This window comes from Globicephala melas, chromosome 4 (assembly GCF_963455315.2).
Source record: "Globicephala melas chromosome 4, mGloMel1.2, whole genome shotgun sequence".
Lineage (NCBI taxonomy): Eukaryota > Metazoa > Chordata > Mammalia > Artiodactyla > Delphinidae > Globicephala > Globicephala melas.
The window spans coordinates 95,445,894-95,460,355 of NC_083317.1; the positions used below are offsets into that span (position 1 = coordinate 95,445,894).

Consider the following 14,462-nt stretch of genomic DNA (forward strand, 5'->3'; position numbering starts at 1 on the left):
AGCCATCTGCAAGCCAAGGAGAGAGGCCTTAGGAGGAACCAACACTGCTGGCACGTTGGTCTTGGATTTCCAGCCTCCAGAGCTGTGAGAAAATAAATTTCCATCTATTTATTATTCTATCTACTAAATCACCCAATCCACAGTATTTTGTTATGGAAGCCCTAGCAGACTGTCACACTTGGCCTCTCTGAGCCTCAGTTTCCTTGTCCATCAACTAGGAGCGATAATTTCTATTTCATGGAGGGAAGTGAGGATGGAATGAGATAATACATGCAATCTCTGGATGGATGGGGGTGCCATTCACAGTGTGGGGGACAGACAGGGCGTGTCAGTGTAGCAGTGGAGAATGAGTTCAACTTGGGACTTACTGATTTCCAGATGCCTGTGGGATGTCCAGGTGGGCAAAGGTGCATACAGTGCTGAATAAGTGTTAAATCAATATTGATCAACCCCTTTGTTCTCCCTGCCCCCCAAATTTCCCTCTCCCCATTTTCATGCATTTCATAAGCCAACAAGTCTGGCTTTCTCCACGCGCCTCTCCGCCTCCACTCTTCTCTCTCCCACTCCTTCTAACCTATCAGCACAAGGAATAAAGCACCTATCTGCCTGCCTCGGGTCACTGAGGAATCATTTGCTTTATGGGAAAATATAAATAATGGAAATGCACGAAGTGTATGGGAGATAAATAAAAAGCTTCAGAGTGGAGTAGGGCTCCCTTTGTGTTACACAGATGAGTCTGGATGGTGTGGAATGATTTATGAGGTTTTTGATAGCACTTACTGTGAGGAGAGAGCTGGGAAGGCAAACCAACTCATTTATTAATATGAACTACTTCCTTCAAAAATTGTATATGAAGACATGTAAATAGAAATGCCCGGGGCATGGATTCTCTGCACTTTAGTTGCTTCTGTGTCTTAAAGAAATAAATTTAGAGTGCATTAAATGATTACATCTAGGAAACTGTATCTTATTGTTTATGCTTTGAAATGAGGAAAGGTCTGTCCTAAGCTCAGCATGTGTATGTGTGCACATCTGTGTGTGTGTATGCATGCATCTGTGTGTATGTGTGTGTACACACACGTATATGTGTGTTTGGGGATAGTAAAGTGAACTGAGGTAGAGGAAGAGACCTAATGTTTGCTTGTTTTTACTAGTCTTTATCTTATCTCAAGCTGAAATCTTTTTTCTCTAGATATCTGTAGTCCTCTGATTACAAGTGCAAGGCAGGACAACAAAATGGCCAGAAAGAAGAAAATTTTAAAAAGCTACCCAGAGAGAAGCCCAGACTGGACTTTCCAGTCTGACCTACTCCCTGACTTACTGTCATTCACAGAATTATGAGCCATAGCATGTTATAACCAGGAAAAGACACCAAGGTCACCTGGTCCACCTCCCTCATTTCAAAGACAGGAACAGGAAGAGGAGAAGCTGAGTGACCTGTCCAAATGGCCTGTGGAAAAACCCCACACAAGTCTGGGCAGGTTTCCATGCTGCGAGACCACTGACTGTATGATCTGCATGAGAGTCGAGGTCAGGGATGACAGGTTTTTGAAAGGGCAACACGATTGTGGCTTTTTTTTTTTTTTTGCGGTACGCGGGCCTCTCATTGTTGTGGCCTCTCCTGTTGCGGAGCACAAGCTCGGACGCACAGGTTCAGCGGCCATGGCTCACGGGCCCAGCCGATCCGCGGCATGTGGGATCTTCCCGGACCAGGGCACGAACCATCGGCAGGCGGACTCTCAGCCACTGCGCCACCAGGGAAGCCCAACGAGTGTGGCTTTTTAATTTATGAAATCGAAACCTACTTTGCAGTAAGCAGCTCATCGGCTGCTGGGGCATAAGGTGCGTTTGAGCCAAATTAGACAAAGGCACCTCCTCTGTGTACATGACATGGGGAAAGAATTGTGCCTTTGGGTAAAACGGGAAAGTCTTCCCCATCCTGAGTAGGCACAGTCTGTTCACAGTGCCTAGTTGGAAAGTGGAGTGCAGGCAGGATTTCAGCTCCCACTTGCCCCTCTGCTGGCCGCTCTTCTTCAGAGCAACCTGCCCCAGGATGTCTCGGGAAGCCCCTGGCAGGGCTCTACCCTTGCTGGGGCTAGGGCGATGGCAGAGTGCTTGGGTAGCTAGATGAGACCTGGGCTTCTCTAAGCGGCTCCACCATCTCTTCCTGCCTCCTTCTTGTCCCTCCTCCTTTACTTCTTCTTTCTTTTCTCACTGTCAGCTAAAGTGGTTGGCATGGCCCCATCCTGGGCACTAAGATGCTATTGCAGAATAACATACTGATACGTGTACACTTGTACCTAACCTTGCCAGTCAGCCGCTCAAGGGAAACCTCACCCAGCTCCACCTTTGAAATGTCTGTAATCATTTCTGTGATAAAGGAACACCATGTTCCTACCACACAGTGGTCAATAGCTTTCTCGGGGCTTTGCTTCTTACCTTATTCAGCACAGTTTCGGTACAGCCTAGAAGTCACAACTTAGGGTCATAAATACATGTTTCATTTCATTTGTCTCCGCAGTCTGTTTTCCATAGCTCTTCAATCTGCCTAGAATGTGGGGTTGCCAAAATAAATGCAAATGGAAAACAAAAGGAATTCTTTCCATGTTCCTTTAGGGCTAGACCTAGGCAGTGAGAAGTTGAGGGAAAAGCACAAGATAAAAGCTGGGAGACCTAATATAAGCCCCTGTTTTGTCACTTCCTAGACAAGTGATATTGGGCAAGTCACTTAATTCCACTATGCCATGGGGTTTTTTTCCATTTGGAAAAATGGGAGTAAAAATAAAGTCTAACATTTTCTTTCTTTTTTTAAAAAAAATATTTATTTACTTGTTTGTTTTTGGCTGCGTTGGGTCTTAGTTGCAGCACACGGGGTCTTTCATTGCGGCATGTGGGCTTCTCTCTAGTGGTGGTGTGCAGGCCAAGTTGCCCTGCGGCATGTGGGATCTTAGTTCCCCGACCAGGGATCGAACCTGTGTCCCTTGCATTGGAAGGCAGATTCTTAACCACTGGACCACCAGGTAAGTCCCCAAATCTAACTTTTTCAAATGAGACAATGTAAAAATATCATAATTCCCAAGCACTATGCAAATGTTTGTTATCATTCATTTTTACTGTACTTGTGGCTCATTAAAGACTGCCACAATTCTTTGCCACTCCTCCCATCAATAGGTGGAGTCTACTTCCTCTCCCACATGAACGCTAGACAGGCCTTAGGACTCACTGTGACCAATAGACTAGAGACCAGGAAATAAGTGAGACAAGCAGTCTCACTGTTTTTTGTTTTTTTTTTAACACGTGTAGCACCATCTAAAATACATGTACCCCCAATGGGTAAGATGTAGTTCCTAAAAGACATTTCAGGCACTCTTACCAGTAGCAAATGGAATGGTTGTTAGATAAGCAAAATCAGTACATGTTCACCTTAGTAAGACATTTAAGGTAATTGACCAGAAAACAAATTTCACAATTTCTTACACAGAATTAGTAAAAACAAGGATGTATATGATACATATTAATTGAATTCAAAATTACCTAAATATGAAGTTAATATACTTATTATATGATAATTAAATATATGCTTGTGATAGGTTTTACAAATGTTTGATAAATATTTAATTTTTTTTCCTGTTGTGCTCCTCTCTGAAGTGGGATTTTTTTTTTTTACATCTTTATTGGAGTATAATTGCTTTACAATGGTGTTCTAGTTTCTGCAGGAGGGAGAGGCCTGGGACCTTGGCGGGGCAGGTGACGAGGAGGTGTTTCTATCAGAGGTAGAGCTAACCTTTGCCTCGCGCAGTCAGTACCAGCTTGGGGCTTTGCAAAGCTGAGAACATTGTGGAGGAGGCAAAGTGGAGCAGCTGAGAAGATGTGGGAAAGAAAAAAGATTTTCACACCAACACCCAGGCTTAAGTTGGGTTAAAAAAGAAGAATGGATTATTCCTTCTACTAAAACCCCTCCTCATTCTGGAGAATGTGGTGAGATTTCAGGAGGAGAGAACAGTGAAGAGGTGAAGATGGGATGCGGAAACCTACTACAGGAGACTGAAGATGTGAGGGAAGCACATGGACTTTGGAGTCAGCCAGACCCGGGCTGGGCGCTGGCTCTACCGCTCACTGGCTGGGAGACTCTGCATGTTCAACCTCTGAACAGGGGCCGGTACAAAGGACTGGAAGGGAACAAGACTGGAGGCAGGAGACCTTGTGGTGGAGACCACCGGTGACCCCTAACCCACCCTCCCTTCTTTGGACACGTGCTTAGTCTATCTATGTTTCTCAGATTCCCTTGCAGATAGGTGTGGCCATGTGACTGTGTTTATTTTGCCAGGATGAGCAGACAGCAAGTGTGCCATTTCCAGGTCTGGCTCAGAAAGGACTCTCATGCACAATTGTCCGTTCTCCTTCCCTTTGCCGACTGACTGGAGTGTCAGTGGCTGCAGAACCCTTGGAAGCCACATATTGAGCAGAGATGAGCCTTCTTCACTCAGTGTCTTTGAAAGGTTGTGTCAGGGATATAACCGTTGTTACTGTCAACCTGGTAACAAGGAATACATTTGTACTGTGTTAAGCCATTAGAACTTTGGGGTTTATTTGTTTCCCCAACCTAATACAATCCTTAGGAGGTTGTTGCATACACCAGAGAAGAGATGACGAGAATCTGGACTATTGATGTGGCCATAGGGGAGAGAATAGCAAAGGTAAGATAGGATAAGGTAAGGTAAAAGCCCAGGAGATTCTCCCATCAGAGAAGACGGTGAGGAGTTAAGGAGTCGGGCATCCTCTGGGATCAAATGAAAACTACTGTCTGGAAGGAATGAGTAACAGGACCTTCAAGAAATGCCAAACAGATAATGAAGCTGATGGTGGAGGCATCCTTTGGAAAAGTAGTAGCCATGGCAACAGACATCCAGCGAGGCCATCGAGAAACTGGAGCACAGAGTGACCTGCTGGGGACAAACACAACAGGCAAACTATTAGCAGAGGCCGTGTGGAAGCAGCTCGAACCTTCTGGGCAAGGCAGAGGTAGGGGTCCTGGGTTTAGCTTGTGGAGTGTGTCCTGAACATCCCCTTGCCTCCCTTTCCTGCCTCAACACGCATATAAAGTTTTGGCGGATCCAGGTTACAGAGGGAGCAGAGGAAGACAAAGAGATCCCCACTATTCTGTCCTCTTCTAAGAACTCGCCTTAGGAACTTCTTGATATCCTCCATGGCTGTTTCCTAGGAGGGGTAGAGCCCAGACTCTGCAGGCTAAAATGTTCCCGAGATGAACGCAGCCCAGTATGCTTGCTAATAACCCATTTTAGAAGTTTATGTGGAGGGTGGGTGTGGAATAAAACAGCTCATTAGAGGGATAACTGATGATTTGGGCGAGTCTCAGAGACAATCGCTTTGAGCCATTATTTATCCTATTTTCCGCCTTCTCTCATCTCAGCCTAATTTCTCAGATACTCTGCTAAGTGGTTAAGAAATCCATGTGTTTTTCCATCTCTTGTCCAATCTATTTTCTTTTGCTGTCAGAGTCTCTATTTCCACTTTGATTTTTTTCCCCCAGATTTGAATGCAGCAAACCCTGTAACTGACCTTTTTTTTTTTTTTTAATACGAAGATTTAGAGCAGAATAGAGCTGAATGGATGCAGTGCAGAGGGTCGATTTTAATTCAGCAGACCATTCTTTTTATGTACTGGAAAAGACATGACATTCATTAAAGCATAATTTTCAGAAAAAGGCAAAATCATGACTCTCATAGAGCTATAAAATGAACACATGTTAAAGATTTTTTTTGACTCATTAATTGTGAGAACCAGGCAGACGTTATAACTAGATTAAAGAAGAGTCAAGCAAGTACAGATTTATACCCCCAAATTTATACAGAGTAAAGGAATGTTGAAATAAATGTGCAAATGGAGGCAAAACTGCCATTTTCTTGGAGTAGAGGAAGGGTTGTCCCTTCCCTGCACTGAATTCATTCGCATGTTTATAAAAAGAATTGGTTTGCATTGCTATCAGTTATCTACAATTTTCAGATTAAAATAGCTCCCGTGGAATCAGAATCAGACAACCAGAAGCATGTGCTTTAGACAAGGCATAGTTTTCACTGAAGCATAAATTTTTTCTTACACATTTGGACAAATCCTTCCAGCTCAGGGAATTTATTTACTCACAGGGTTCTTCCATGGATGACTTCGGCTACTTCAGAAAAAGCAGATTACAATTAACATCTTAAATTTGTAACAATCTAGGTTGAATTAGTAATAATTTAGCTTCAACGGTATACAAAAACTCAGCTCCTAACAAGCTCCATCCCCTTTTGTCGTTATTGTCTCAAATTACATTTTTTTACATTGTGCTAAGAAGGAAACTTGGGTCTAACTGCAATTTGCTTTGCAGTTGCCCCACACATAATCCATATCTAAACTTGACCCTATCTAATTTTCATGGAAGGACATTAAATTGTATCTCATGTTGAATTAAACAGCCAATAACTGAATTTGGCAGTCACAGAAAGAGTCAGGGACCTGAGACCCAGTTCTAGCTTTCTGGCTAAAGAGGTGTGTCATCTCTGAGCCTTGGTTTTCTTACCTGCAAGATGAGAGAGGGCAGACTAGATGTTCTCAAAGGTTCCTTTTTGTCCTTAGTTTCTGTGACTCTACTTCTCATGTCAGTGGGCTGTTTGCTGTTTTACATTATTGTGATGATTAATTTGTATGTCAACTTGGTGAGACCATGGTGTGTAGATATTTGATCAAATGCTATACTGGATGTTTCTGTGTTTTTGGATGAGATTAATGTTTGATGGACTTTCAGTAAAGCAAATTACTTTCCATAATGGTGTGGGCTTCATCCAATCAGTTGAAGAACTTAACAGAACAAAGACTAACTTCCCCTAAAGAAAAAGGAATTCTGCCAGCAGACTGCTTTTGGACTTGAATTGCAACTCTTCCCTGAGTCTCCAGCCTGCCAGCCTAACCCATCAGATTTTGGACTCACCAAGCCTCCGTAATTGTGTGAGCCAGTTCCATTAAATAAATCTCTCTATCTCTCTCTCTCTCTCTCTCTCTCTCTCTCATCTATCTATCTATCATCTATCTATAACATATAGAGAGAGAACCAACAGGATGTGGAATGAATACACAGACGTACATACACACACGCACGTGCACATATATCCTGTTGGTTCTTTCTCTATATTTTCCTCTGGAGAGCCCTAACACAATTACCATGATGAAAAAGAGAGAGAATTGTTGAAAATGAATAGCTCTAGACTCCTCTGAAATCTGATAAAACCGATGTCTTCTGCCCATCCTCAGGATAGAAGAACAAAGTTTTACATACAACATCTACCTATTTAAAGGAATGTCCAGTTCTTTCATAAAATCCAGAACATTTATTGAGTAGAAAGATGAAAAGAGCATGTCTGAAAGTGAGAGTCCAGTTCTCTGATGATGACCGTTTCATATTCTGACCATAAAGTGGAGTGGGCAGCTGTCACAGAAGTGACCTGGAGGGTCAGGAGCCTATAACTCCCCTTCCAAATTCCCAGTAAAGTCTGGCTTTCTGCCTAGAGACTAGAAATGTGGGGTTATTAGCCTTGATTTTTCACTACCATGTCCACACGAGACAGGATGAGAACCACCAAGTTTGAAAACTCATGAATTTATTAAGGTCAAGGGTAAACAGATGGGATGAGGCTGAAGACGTTGGCTAGGAGCCAAGATCTTTTGACTTTTAAGCACAAAACACGCTAAAATGATATCAGGCTCTGTTCACACATTAGTGTAATACAATATCCTCACATCCTTTCTTATCTTTCTAATTGTCTCTTTATGTTTTTTTTTTAAATAAATAAGAAAATTGAAGGGACAGTAGAGTCAAGTGACTTGCCCAAGGCCACAAAGGTAGTAAGGAGTGGAGACAGCTCTGACACAGCTTCTCTGTAAGCTTCTTCTCTTTCCATTGTATCCACAGCACCTCTCCTGTGGCCCACCCTTTCCCTGCCACCCCTCCTATTGAGTGGCCATGTACAAATGCATCATGCAGAATGCCAAAGGTGAGAAGATAATACTGCAGTGAAAAAGCAGGAAAAGAAATACCACTTCTCAATGTAGCAATAATTGGCAAGGGAAGCAATGTTGCTGTGAAAACATGGTGCCCACAGTGGTTTATTGGTGGGAAGGTAGGAATCGTCAGACACACACACACACACACACACGCGCGCGCACACACACACACACACACACACACACACACAACAGGTAGAGTCTAGATTGTGGAACCAACAGAATCATCTCCGTGCTTCTGACTGAGGAAAGCTCCCAAAAGATTCCTCTATGTGGTTTGCCTACATATGCCTCCTGTAGAAAAGACTTAAAATTTCACATTATGGATAAGCTTGATGGTGAATATGTAGGTTTTTAGTCATACAGTGGAATTTATTAAGCATCTATTAAGGTCAAGACTCTGACCCCAAAGAAGCTGGAGAGAAATGCCAACGTAACCTAATTCCTGGGTTCTGCCCTCCAGGAGTTTTTTACCCAGACTTACCAAGGAAGATTAAAATTAGTGCTGGAGGGACTTCCCTGGTGCCACAGTGGTTGGGAATCCACCTGCCAATGCAGGGGACACGGGTTCGATCCCTGGTCTGGGAAGATCCCACATGACCTGGAGCAAGGAAGCCCGTGCACCACAACTACTGATCCTGTGCTCTAGAGCCCATGAGCCACAACTACTGAGCATGAGCCACAACTACTAAGCCCGCAAGCCACAACTACTGAGCTCGTGTGCCTAGAGCCCGTGCTCCGCAACGAGAGAAGCCACTGCAGTGAGAAGCCCATGCACTGCAGCAAAGAGTAGCTCCCACTTGCCGCAACTAGAGGAAGCCCGTGTGCAGCAACGAAGACCCAACGCAGACAAAAATAATAAAAAAAATATATTAAAAAAAAAATTAGTGCTGGAGAGATGTACAAACAGTCTGCCTTACTAGCTCCAAGACAGAAGTGTTTGACTTCAACTGGGGAATTGAGAGAGGCTTTATAAAGTAGATGAAATCTGAGCTGGACCTTAAAGGCTGAGGGCAACTTCACTTGGCAGAAAATGGAGGGAATTGCATTTCCAGCTAAGGAAACAGACATGGAAGTGTGAGAGTGTGGTGTCTAGGGGACAAGAAACCAGAGCACAGGCAAAAGAAGGGATGTGGAGGGACACGAAGCTGGCTTTCCTATGGGTTTTGAATGCTAGGATAAGGAATGTGTGGTATATTACATTTTGGTTCCCAGCTCTCCACTCTTCCTTCCTGCAAGAGAAGTACACATCTCCATTCACTGCCATGGGATTTTCAGTGCATCCAGTAGGAGGGGTATACGTTTCTGCGCCATTAACATTGGGCTTGGTCATGTGACTTGCTTGGCCTTGACATGTAGACCATATATGCCATGTTTCAGTAGAAGCCTTAAGAGCCATTCTTTGTTTCCAACAGCTCTCTTGCTTTTTTCTCTCTGCACCAGAATGGCTTATCCCATACAGGACCTGCATCTTCAGCTGAGTTCTAGAATGACAATGAGCCATGGAGCAGAACCACAGTTGACCCCGCAATGACCCATGAGTAACATGTAACATAAGTAAGAAATAAACTGTTGCTTTGCTGTTGTAACTGAAATTTTGGGGTCAAGTTTTGCCACAGCAAAACTAACCAACAATTTTTTTTTTTTACTTTATTCTGAAAGCAATGGGTTTTGGAAAAGACAAAAATTTTCCTTTCTCCCCTGCCCGGCATCCCATGAATTTCAAGGGTGAAAAAAAACATGTTTTAATTCCTGACTCTATTCAGACTCAACTGCTTTTTCCATACCAGAGACATGGGGGTGGGGGAGGATAGAATAACAATTAGCTTAATACACACTCTTTGTAGCCACTGGATCAGAGTCACATGGAATCTAAGTAAATCTGATAAATTGCTCTGCGAGCATCCAACACTATGCAGCTGATGGCAGCAAAAACATCACTTCCTTCCAAACTGTTAAGGATAGCGCCAATTTGCCAGATAAGAATAAAGATTTCAAATTTAAACTTGAAGCTTTACTTTCCAATGATGGAATATTCCATTCAGCCACAGCAAAGAAACAAATGGACTGACGTTTCACGCTGAGATGACCACCAGAGAAATGGCTTGGTAATGCTGGCCAAAACACTGAAAGTGTGTGCTGCCACCAATGTAAAAGAGGTTTAACTTTCAGTAGGTTATTAAGAAGGATTTGAGAATATATTTGTTGGTACATCTATTTCTTATCTATCACTTAATTGAATACCAACAAGGGTCGTCTTTCATCATGTAGTGGGGGAAGGAGCATGATGGGTGGAGAGGGGAGGAGCTTGAATGACACTAATAATAGTGATGATGATAAAGAAATGAGAAAGAGAATGGACTCTGGATTCAGTTAAACCTCAATTGCAAGAATGGCTTGCAACTTACTAGTTATAGGTTCTGGGGAAAACTACTTTTAAAAATACCTAAAACAGGGACTTCCCTGGTGGCGCAGTGGTTAAGACTCCATGCTCCCAATGCAGGGGACCTGGGTTCGATCCCTGGTCAGGAAACTAGATCCCACATGCATGCCGCAACTAAGAGTTCACATGCTACAACTAAGAAGCTTGCCTGCCGCAACTAAGACCCTGCACAACCAAATAAATAAATAAATAAAATATTAAATATAAAATAAAATACCTGAAACAAAATTTCCTCATTTATAAAATGGATATAATAATAGCTCTCTGGTGCAGTGATCATGAGAATGATGTGAGATAATGAATGTAAAGTACTTGGCATATGTAGTAGATGCTCAATAAACGCTGTTGACGTTTTCTTTCTTCAACTTTTAGTTTTTACCTGCTTCTCACCTGAATGCTTTTTCCTAACCCTATCAAAATTCTACCCATCCCTCAGTGTCTGGATTTACCGTTTCATCAGGGCATTCACTGACTTCCGTGTGTGATACTCTACCTTCTCTGAAACAGCAGTAAAGACCATGGATGTTCATTTTTTGAATTCATTCATTCATTTATTCAATAAATATTACTGGAGTACCTACTCTGTACCAGGCACTGTTGTAGGTGCTGGAAATACAGCTGTGAACAAAGTCTTGCTTTCACTGAGCTTACATTATAGTAGGAGGAGTGGGATAATTAATAAAAAAATATTTGGTAAGTCAAATAATGATAAGTGCTATGAAGAAAAATAAAATAGGACAAGAAGAAAAAGGAATACCAGAGTGGGAAGGATACTATTTATCAGATGGTCAAGAAAGGCCTCTCCGAGATGATACTGGAGTAGAGGGAGTGAGCCATGAGGAACTGGCAGGATGACATTTCAGGGTAAAGGGTCTAGCCAGTACAAAGGCCCTGAAGCAGAAGAAAGCTTGGCATGTTCTAGGAAGGACACTAGTGTGGCTGGGCAGAGTAAGCCAGGGAGAGTGGGTGGGAGAAGAGGTCAGGAAGGTAGGCTCTTGTGGGTGATGGGAAGGACTTCAATTTTTAGTCTGGGTGAGTTGGGAACCCATGAGAGTGTTTTTGAGCAGAGAAGCTGCATTATTTTACTTATATTTTTAAAAGGCTCACTCCATATGCTGTGTTGAAAATAGCTTTCAGAGGAATAAGGAGAGAAGGAAAGAAAGTTAAAGGGGCTTTTGCAGTAAGAGGTGAGAGACAATGGTGGCTTAGACAAGATGATAACAGTGGAGGTGGTGAAAAGTGGAGTCTGGATATATTTTGAAGAAGGGATAAAAAGATTTTCTGGTAGATTGAGTATGTGATGGGAGAGAAAGAAAGGAGTCAGGAATGACCCCAAGTTCTTTGGTCTGCACAACTGGGAGGATGGGGAAGATGGGGGGGAGTAGATTCTGGGTAGAGGGAGATTCATGTTCATTCTGGCATCAGTTGAGTTTGTTATCTATTCAGTACCCAAGTAGAGACCCATTAGGCAGATGGATATGTGAGTCTAGAGTTAGAGGGAGACATCTAAGTTTGAAATGCAAATTAGGGAGTCAAAATCATACAAACAAACTTTAAAGCTATGAGACTGGGATTCACTGAAAGAGTGTTCAGGGTTTGGGAAAAATGAGAAGGAGCAAGGAAAGGAGACAGAGAAGGAGCAACCAGGGACAGAACTGAGAGTGATGCCCTGGAAGCCAAGTGATGGGAGTACTGAAGTATTGAACCACTGTAAAATGCTGCCAATTAGATGAATAAGGTGAAGACCGAGAATAAGCCATTGCATGTGGGAAGGGCGAGGTCGCTGAAAATCTTGATAAGAACAGTGCTGGAAGCAATTTTGAGAATGAAAGCCTGACTGAAGTGTATTTAGGAAAGACTATTGAGAAGTGGAATGGGAAGTACTGGGTCTAGAAGGCTCATCCAAGGAGATTTGCTGTAAAGGAGACCAGTAGCTGGAGGGGGAAGTGGGGTCAATGCAGATTTTGTGTGGTTTTTGTAAAATGAGTGGTAATTCAGCATGTTTTGTATGCTACTGGGAATGATCCAATAGAAAAAGAAATATTGTTGATCAGGAAAGAGAAGAGATAATTACTGGAAATGTTTGTGGACAGATAAGAAGGGATTTGATCAAGTACACAGTGGAGGGTTTGGCTTTAGATAGGAACCCAACTAGATCATGCTAAGCAACAAGACAAAAAGCAGGGCATTTATGTACAGACACAGTTAGTTGAAGAAGTGGGAGTTGGCAGAATAGGGAAGTTCTCTTCTGAGAGCTTCTATTTTTTTCCCTCCAGTGAAATAGAAAGAGATAAAAGAATGGAGGAGATGCTGGAGGTCCGAAGAGGGAAGAGAACACGTGAAATAGTGATCTAAGGAAGTAGAGAATTGAATGGACGGTGACAATGTAGAAAGATTGCCAGCAGCTCTACAGACCCACTGAGGTTGGGAGTCATGAATATAAAATGAGACCTGTCACTGGGTTGTGGAGATTCTCTCCAGCCACAATCAGCCACTGGTTACAGGTGAAGAGTAGGAGGGGAGTTGACTTCAAGCTTGGTTTTACCAGGCAGATGCCAAGAAGGAAAAGCGACTTTAAGGGAATGGGAATAAGGACAATGAATACAAGTGAGCAGTTGTTAATGATGGGCCATGGAATGTTAGCGGAGTACGAGAGGGGAAAGTACAGACCTTAGAGGGAGGAGAGACAGTGACAGGGAAGGACTCAACCTGGTGAGACTGAAGAATCGCTGGAGTTGGAGTGTTACGGAAGGTGGCCTGAGAAGATGGTCAGCAGGTCTGAAAGTAGGATGCACGGAATGGCCAGGTCTAGGGTATGAGTATGGGGTACGTGACTGAGGTGAGACAGAGGGCAATCACTTATCAGTACTGTGTGGGTCTAATGTCCCCAGTAAGCCATTCGAGGAGAGGAGGCATGTCTCGTAGATCTTTGCCCTTCTCCCCGAGCATCCAGCACAGCGCTATGAGTTTAGCAGGGGCTTCATTTATGTTTATAAATAAGTGTTGAATGAAAGTTCAGTCATTACGGAATACAGAAAAATCGGAGCAACAAGATTCAGATTTTCTACTATAAACTACGACTTTCTGCATTTCCCCCCCTCCGACCCAAATTACTGCCAAGCCATTGAGATCAACTAAAGGGGACCCATGGCCTTAGAGGTATTAAAGTAATGGTTTCAATTATTCAAAGCCAACCATAGAATTCCACGGCAGGAGGTCATTTGTAATTTGTGAAAGCATAAACTTGGACTTAACGGTTTGGAGCTTTAGCTGGTGAGTGAGACTAGACAGCTATTTTACGTCTACATCTCAGTGTGGTCGTGTTATTTTATAGCTATTATCAGATCTGTAGACACTCTCTGAAGGGAAGAAAATAAATTATTTGTAAAAATTGCCTAAAATCGAAAGCAATATTTTCATTGGGAAATTCATAGAGACATCTGCATACAAACCTCAAAGATGTGAAAACAACCAAATTTCACATCCATCTTATTTAAATGGACTCCCTGCTTTAATCTGTATCTTGGCATGTTGCTATATACTCAGGCCAAAAAGTACCAGGCACTGGGGAAATAATCTTCAGCCAAAACTAGCATTAGTATAAACTCAGGGAAGCAAGAGAAAAAACCTTTTGCAGGCATGGGCTGGGAGAATGAAAATAAAGTATAATTTTTAAAAAAAAATTCACCTTATCAGATAAAATGTACCGCTTTACCCAGCAGTGGAGGGATATTTGGGAAGCTGAGGCCTGGAGTAATCAATCAAATCTGATCACTCAGCAGCTTTGGTAAGAAAGAGAATGGGGGCTTCATTTAGCGTTTGGGGAAGAGCCTGCTTCCTCTCCACCCGCCCTGCCCAGAAAGACAAGGTCTTCAGAGGCATAACAGTAACCCCACCCTCATCCACATGTAATCCGCACCCCCTTGTGGTTCTCTGCAATCCACACATCTCACTGAATGAA

General features: G+C 42.9%; 1 long non-coding RNA gene across 1 annotated transcript in view; it reads right to left on the reverse strand.

Moving 5' to 3' along the window:
- Positions 1 to 5,576: 5,576 nt before the first annotated feature.
- The window catches only part of LOC132597258 (uncharacterized), a 66,254-nt gene continuing 57,368 nt past the window's right edge, over positions 5,577 to 14,462 (reverse strand). Inside the window, exon 3 of the long non-coding RNA XR_009563769.1 lies at positions 5,577 to 5,681. This is a non-coding gene — a long non-coding RNA (uncharacterized lncRNA). The remainder of the gene's footprint in view (positions 5,682 to 14,462) is intronic.